The sequence below is a fragment of the Syngnathus scovelli genome, unplaced genomic scaffold (genome assembly GCF_024217435.2).
Source record: "Syngnathus scovelli strain Florida unplaced genomic scaffold, RoL_Ssco_1.2 HiC_scaffold_30, whole genome shotgun sequence".
NCBI lineage: Eukaryota > Metazoa > Chordata > Actinopteri > Syngnathiformes > Syngnathidae > Syngnathus > Syngnathus scovelli.
In genome coordinates this window covers 596207-604245 of record NW_026061392.1, presented here as the reverse complement: position 1 = coordinate 604245, position 8039 = coordinate 596207, and positions in this window count along the sequence as shown.

The following is an 8039-nucleotide window of genomic DNA, read 5'->3' as shown; positions in this document are numbered from 1 at the left end:
AAAAACTCCTCGGTGGCAAGGCCCCGGGGGTGGATGAGATCCGCCCAGAGTTCTTAAAGGCTCTGGATGTTGTGGGGCTGTCATGGCTGACACGCCTCTACAACGTTGCGTGGACATCGGGGACAGTGCCTCTGGATTGGCAGACTGGGGTGGTGGTTCCCCTCTTTAAGAAGGGGGACCGGAGGGTGTGTTCCAATTACAGGGGAATCACACTCCTCAGCCTCCCTGGTAAGGTCTATTCAGGGGTGCTGGAGAGGAGGGTCCGTCGGGAGGTCGAACCTCGGATTCAGGAGGAGCAGTGTGGCTTTCGTCCTGGCCGTGGAACAGTGGACCAGCTCTACACCCTCGGCAGGATCCTCGAGGGTGCATGGGAGTTCGCCCAACCAGTCCACATGTGTTTTGTGGACTTGGAGAAGGCGTTCGACCGTGTCCCTCGGGAGGTTCTGTGGAGGGTGCTTCGGGAGTACGGGGTGCCGAGCCAACTGATAAGGGCGGTTCGGTCCCTGTATCACCGATGCCAGAGTCTGGTCCGCATTTCCGGCAGTAAGTCGGATTCGTTCCCAGTGAGGGTTGGACTCCGCCAAGGCTGCCCTTTGTCACCGATTCTGTTCATAATTTTTATGGACAGAATTTCTAGGCGCAGCCGAGGCGTTGAGGGGGTCCGGTTTGGGGACCTCAGCATCGCGTCTCTGCTTTTTGCAGATGACGTGGTGCTGTTGGCTTCTTCAGGCCGTGATCTCCAGCTCTCGCTGGAACGGTTCGCAGCCGAGTGTGAAGCGGTCGGGATGAGGGTCAGCACCTCCAAATCCGAGTCCATGGTCCTCGATCGGAAAAGGGTGGAATGCCCTCTCCGGATCGGGGATGAGATCCTGCCCCAAGTGGAGGAGTTCAAGTATCTTGGAGTCTTGTTCACGAGTGAGGGGAGGATGGAGCGTGAGATCGACAGGCGGATCGGTGCAGCGTCGGCAGTAATGCGGACCCTGTACCGGTCCGTTGTGGTGAAGAGAGAGCTGAGCCAAAAGGCAAAGCTCTCAATTTACCGGTCGATTTACGCTCCTACCCTCACCTATGGTCACGAGCTATGGGTCGTGACCGAAAGAACGAGATCTCGGATACAAGCGGCCGAAATGAGTTTTCTCCGCAGGATGTCCGGGCTCTCCCTTAGAGATAGGGTGAGAAGCTCGGTCATCCGGGAGAGAGAGTAGAGTCGCTACTCCTCCACGTTGAGAGGAGCCAGATGAGGTGGCTCGGGCATCTTATCAGGATGCCTCCTGGACGCCTCCCTGGGGAGGTGTTCCGGGCATGTCCCACCGGTAGGAGACCCCGGGGACGACCCAGGACGCGCTGGAGAGACTATGTCTCTCAGCTGGCCTGGGAACGCCTTGGGATCCCCCGGGATGAGCTGGATGAAGTGGCTGGGGAGAGGGAAGTCTGGGAGTCCCTCCTAAAGCTGCTGCCCCCGCGACCCGACCCCGGATAAGCGGAAGAAGATGGATGGATGGATGGATGGATGGATCACATCCAATTTTGCCTAGAGCGTACACGGTAAGTAACACTCGTTGTGTTTAAGGAGATTTACGTTTGTAATAGCAGAAGTGTAGCCGCGTTGCGTTGTACGTGTGAATGTTGGTCCAGGCGAAATGTTAATGTTTAATTTCATTCCTTTAGGTTCCACGGTGTTTGTTGGCTGCAAGTTTTCCACTGCAAGAAGAGGCTCATATCATTGACCAGGAGCGAGCTACAATGGTGAGTAGCCATAACATTTATGTTAAACACTTCCTATTTCATGTCTAACAGTACTTGATTTAACAAATAACCATAAATAAATACAGTGTGGGCACTGAAGTTAACATATGTGATTATACTGCCTAATCTGTCACCGAGTAGATTGTTGCAAAGTAATATAAGATCCAAAGTTGTAATTCAGAATAGTTTTCAAAAGAAGGCCATTAGAATTATATACAAGTCTGATTACCCTGAACAAGCTATTAATTAAATCACAAATTCTTCAATTCAAAGATTTGGTAGATTATCAGACAAATAATGTCTAACAGTAATTGATTTAACACATCACGATAAGTAGATTGAGTGTGGGCACTCTCAAGTTAACATATATGATTATACTGCCTAATCTGTTACAGAGTATGTTGTTGCCAAGTAATGTAGAATAGATCCAAAGTAGTAATCCAGAATAGTTTTGAAGAGGCCATTAGAATAATAAACAAATCTGATTACCTTGAACATAATAACAAGCTAAGTGTTTAATATGTCCTATGAAGTCGAAATTGGGCACCGTCATGTGGTGAAATTTGGAATTGCATCACATCCAATTTTGCCTGGGAACAAACAGATTAAATAAATCTTAGTTTTGAATAAGCCACTCCTTCTCAAACAAGTAAACTCTGCCCATTTCGCGCAGTAGATGTTCTGTTAATATCTAGTATTTATACAAAGTCATAATTTAAATTGCTTTCAACCTTCATTCATCGGTTCAACCAACATTACTCGCTCTTACTACCAACTTGTATTGATTTAACTAAGCGTTTAATACTTCCTATCAGGTCTCAAGGCAAGATTTGGCAAAATACAGTTTCAGCAAATCCAATTTTGCCAGGGAACAAAAATAGATTAAATAAACTAAATAAGTCTTCTTCCCAATAAATAAATCAGAAAAGTCTGTCTTGTAACCAGTCCTCTTCAAACAAGTAAAGTCTGCCCATTTTGTGCCGTAGATTTTGTGTCCATGCCTAGTATTTAAACAAAATCATAATTTAAACGACTTCTTGCCTTCATTCACTTTGGAAATTTGGAATTGCAGCAAATCGAATTTTGCCAGGGAACAAAAATAGATCAATTAAACTAAGTCTTCTTCCCATTAAATAAATTAAAAAAGTCTGTCTTGTAACCAGTCCTTTTCAAACAAGTAAAGTCTGCCCATTTTGTGCCGTCGATTTTGTGTTAATGCCTAGTATTTATACAAAATCATAATTTAAAGGACTTCATTCCTTCATTCACTTTGGAAATTTGGAATTGCAGCACATCAAATTTTGCCTGGGAAGAAAAGTAGATTAAATAAATTTAATAAGTCTTACTACTTCCCATTAAATAAATTAAATACGTCTTACTTGTTCCCACTCCTTTTCAAAACAGTAGTTTAAAACGAGGGCCCTTCACTCAACCTTTAACCCTATTTATTCACCTTCTAGGCTAAGTGTTAAAGGCTAAGTGTTAAAGGCTAAGTGTTAAAGGCTAAGTGTTAAAGGCTAAGTGTTAAAGGCTAAGTGTTAGAGGCTAAGTGCCAGAGGCTAGGCGCCAGAGGCGAGTTTTTGTGGGCTGAAGTTTTAGTGGGGTTAGTGTGAATACAATCCAAAAGAATACAACAGAATACAATACAATAGAATATAATACATAGATTAAATTCAATAGCTCTTACTACTTCCCATTAAATAAATTAAATACGTCTTACTTGTTCCCAATCCTTTTCAAAAAAGTAGTTTAAAACGAGGGCCCTTCACTCAACCTTTAACCTCAACCCCGCACGTCACATTGTGTTGTATCTGTGAATGTTGGTTGTGGCCAAATGATAGTTTTCTTTCATTCGTTTAGGTTCCACGGTGTTTGTTGGCTATGTTTTCCACTGTCAGAAGGATGAAAATACAAAGTACAACGCTTGGACGTGGGCGAAGACGTCACCGGTGAGTCCTTCCTTCCTATTTATTTACCTTCTAGATGCTAGAGGCTAAGTGTTAGAGGCTAAGTGTTAGAGGCTAAGTGTTAAAGGCAACACAATACGAACAACACAACACAATACGAACAACTCAACACAATATGAACAACACAATATGAACAACACAACACAATACGAACAACACAACACAATACGAACAACACAACACAATACGAACAACACAACACATTACGAACAACACAACACAATACGAACAACACAACGATACTGCACTGAACAACACGATACCGCACTGAGAAACACGATACCGCACTGAACAACACGATACCGCACTGAACAACACCATGCCGCACTGAACACCATCCCGCACTGAACAACACCATGCCGCACTAAACAACACCATGCCGCACTGAACAACACCATGCCTCACTGAACGACACCATGCCGCACTGAAAGACACCATGCCGCACTGAACGACACCATGCCGCACTGAAAGACACCATCCCGCACTGAACACCATGCCGCACTGAACAACACCATCCTGCACTGAACAACACCATCCCGCACTGAACAACACCATGCCGCACTGAACAACATTATGCCGCACTGAACAACATTATGCCTCACTGAACATTATGCCGCACTGAACAACACCATGCCGCACTGAACAACACCATGCCGCACTGAACAACACCATGCCGCACTGAACAACACCATGCCGCACTGAACAACACCATGCCGCACTGAACAACACCATGCCGCACTGAACAACATTATGCCGCACTGAACAACACCATGCCGCACTGAACAACACCATCCTGCACTGAACAACACCATTCCGCATTGAACACCATGCCGCACTGAACAACACCATCCCGCACTGAACAACACCATCCCGCACTGAACAACATTATGCCGCACTGAACAACATTATGCCGCACTGAACAACACCATGCCGCACTGAACAACACCATGCCGCACTGAACAACACGATCCCGCATTGAACACCATCCCGCACTGAACAACACCATGCCGCACTGAACAACACCATGCCGCACTGAACAACACCATGCCGCACTGAACAACACCATGCCGCACTGAACAACACCATTCCGCACTGAACAACACCATGCCGCACTGAACAACATTATGCTGCACTGAACAACACCATGCCGCACTGAACAACAACATGCCGCACTGAAAAATATTATGCCGCACTGAACAACACCATGCCGCACTGAACAACACCATCCCGAACTGAACAACACCATGCCGCATTGAACAACACCATGCCGCACTGAACAACACCATCCTGCACTGAACAACACCATCCCGCACTGAACAACACCATGCCGCACTGAACAACACCATGCCGCACTGAACAACACCATGCCGCAATGAACAACACCATCCCGCACTGAACAACATTATGCCGCACTGAACAACATTATGCCGCACTGAACAACATTATGCCGCACTGAACAACATTATGCCGCACTGAACAACATTATGCCGCACTGAACAACATTATGCCGCACTGAACAACACCATGCCGCACTGAACAACACCATGCCGCACTGAACAACACCATGCCGCACTGAACAACACCATGCCGCACTGAACAACACGATCCCGCATTGAACAACACCATGCCGCACTGAACAACACCATGCCGCACTGAACAACATTATGGCGCACTGAACAACATTATGCCGCACTGAACAACACCATGCCACACTGAACAACACCATGCCGCACTGAACAACACCATGCCGCACTGAACAACACCATGCCGCACTGAACAACACCATCCCGCACTGAACAACACCATGCCGCACTGAGCAACACCATGCCGCACTGAACAACACCATCCCGCACTGAACAACACCATGCCGCACTGAACAACACCATTCCGCACTGAACAACACCATGCCGCACTGAACAACATTACGCTGCACTGAACAACACCATGCCGCACTGAACAACACCATGCCGCACTGAACAACACCATGCCGCATTGAACAACACCATGCCGCATTGAACAACACGATGCCGCACTGAACAACACCATCCTGCACTGAACAACACCATGCCGCATTGAACAACACCATGCCGCACTGAACAACACCATCCTGCACTGAACAACACCATCCCGCACTGAACAACACCATCCCGCATTGAACAACACCATCCTGCACTGAACAACACCATGCCGCACTGAACAACACCATGCCGCACTGAACAACACCATTCCGCACTGAACAACACCATGCCGCACTGAACAACACCATCCTGCACTGAACAACACCATCCCGCACTGAACAACACCATGCCGCATTGAACAACACCATCCTGCACTGAACAACACCATCCTGCACTGAACAACACCATGCCGCACTGAACAACACCATGCCGCACTGAACAACACCATGCCGCACTGAACAACACCATGCCGCACTGAACAACATTATGCCGCACTGAACAACATTATGTCGCACTGAACAACACCATGCCGCACTGAACAACACCATGCTGCACTGAACAACATTATGCCGCACTGAAAAACACCATGCCGCACTGAACAACACCATCCCGCACTGAACAACACCATGCCGCATTGAACAACACCATGCCGCACTGAACAACACCATGCTGCACTGAACAACACCATGCTGCACTGAACAACACGATCCTGCATTGAACAACACCATGCCGCACTGAACAACACCATCCTGCACTGAACAACACCATCCTGCACTGAACAACACCACCCCGTACTGAACAACACGATCCCGCATTGAACAACACCATCCCACACTGAACAACACCATGCCGCACTGAACAACACCATTCCGCACTGAACAACACCATGCCGCACTGAACAACACCATGCCGCACTGAACAACACCATGCCGCACTGAACAACACCATGCCGCATTGAACAACACCATGCCGCACTGAACAACACCATCCTGCACTGAACAACACCATCCCGCACTGAACAACACCATGCCGCATTGAACAACACCATGCCGCACTGAACAACACCATCCTGCACTGAACAACACCATCCCGCACTGAACAACACCATGCCGCACTGAACAACATTATGGCCTACTGAACAACATTATGCCGCACTGAACAACACCATGCCGCACTGAACAACACCATGTCGCACTGAACAACACCATGCCGCACTGAACAACATTATGCCGCACTGAACAACACCATGCCGCACTGAACAACACCATGCCGCACTGAACAACACCACGCCGCACTGAACAACACGACGTCGCACTGAACAACACGACGCCGCACAGAACAACACGACGCCGCACAGAATAACACAATACCGCACAGAACAACACAATACCGCACAAACAGTTTTAGATAATATTACGTCGCAGTCATGTGACGCGGACATGACGTCAATAGGCGGAACTCACGGCAAAATTATAATCCGTGGGCGTGGCTTGCAACAGGAAGTAGGAAAGCGGCAATTCTGGCAAACAAGACACAGCGGTTAGTAACACGATGACTTACAAGGCAAATATTTTTGTTTTCAGCTTGCAACTTGACCGTCTAGAGCGTACAAGGTAATTACAACTGTTTTTTTTTAGCCCTGAAAAGCAAGGGAGTGTGGCGTTTGGGAGGAATGTCGAACTCGGCGTCTGCTTCCAGCCACAGACGCCAAATTTCGACGATTATTTCGACTGGTCAACGGTTGTAAATTATTGCGTTGACTAAAAACTTTATTTAACTCTACTCTTACATTTGCCGTTTCAGATATGCGGGTATTACACCGCGGAAATGACGTCAATAGGCTGAACTCTCGCCAAAATTCAAATCTGTGGGCGCAATGGCCTTGAGCGAGACACCGGATACAAACACGACGATTATCAACAGAAATATCTTTATTTTCTGCTTGCAAGTGGACCGTCTAGAGCGTACACGGTAAGTACAACTCATTGTGTTTAAAAAGATTTACGTTTGTGTAGTTTGCGTTGCGTTGTATCTGTGAATGTTGGTTTAGGCTAAATGTTAATGTTTAATTTCATTCCTTTAGGTTCCACGGTGTTTGTTGGCTGTATGTTTTCCACTGCAAGAAGAGGCTCGTATCATTGACCAGCAGGAGCTACAATGGTGAGTACCCCTTTCGTCTTCCATTTATGTTAAACACTTCCTATTTCATGTCTAACAGTACTCGATTTAACAAATAACCATAAATAAATACAGTGTGGGCAGTCACGTTAACATATGTGATTATCCTGCCTAATATGTTTATCACAAATATGTCACTAATCACTAATATGTTTATTTGTTTATCACAACACCTTTGGACCTTCAGCAA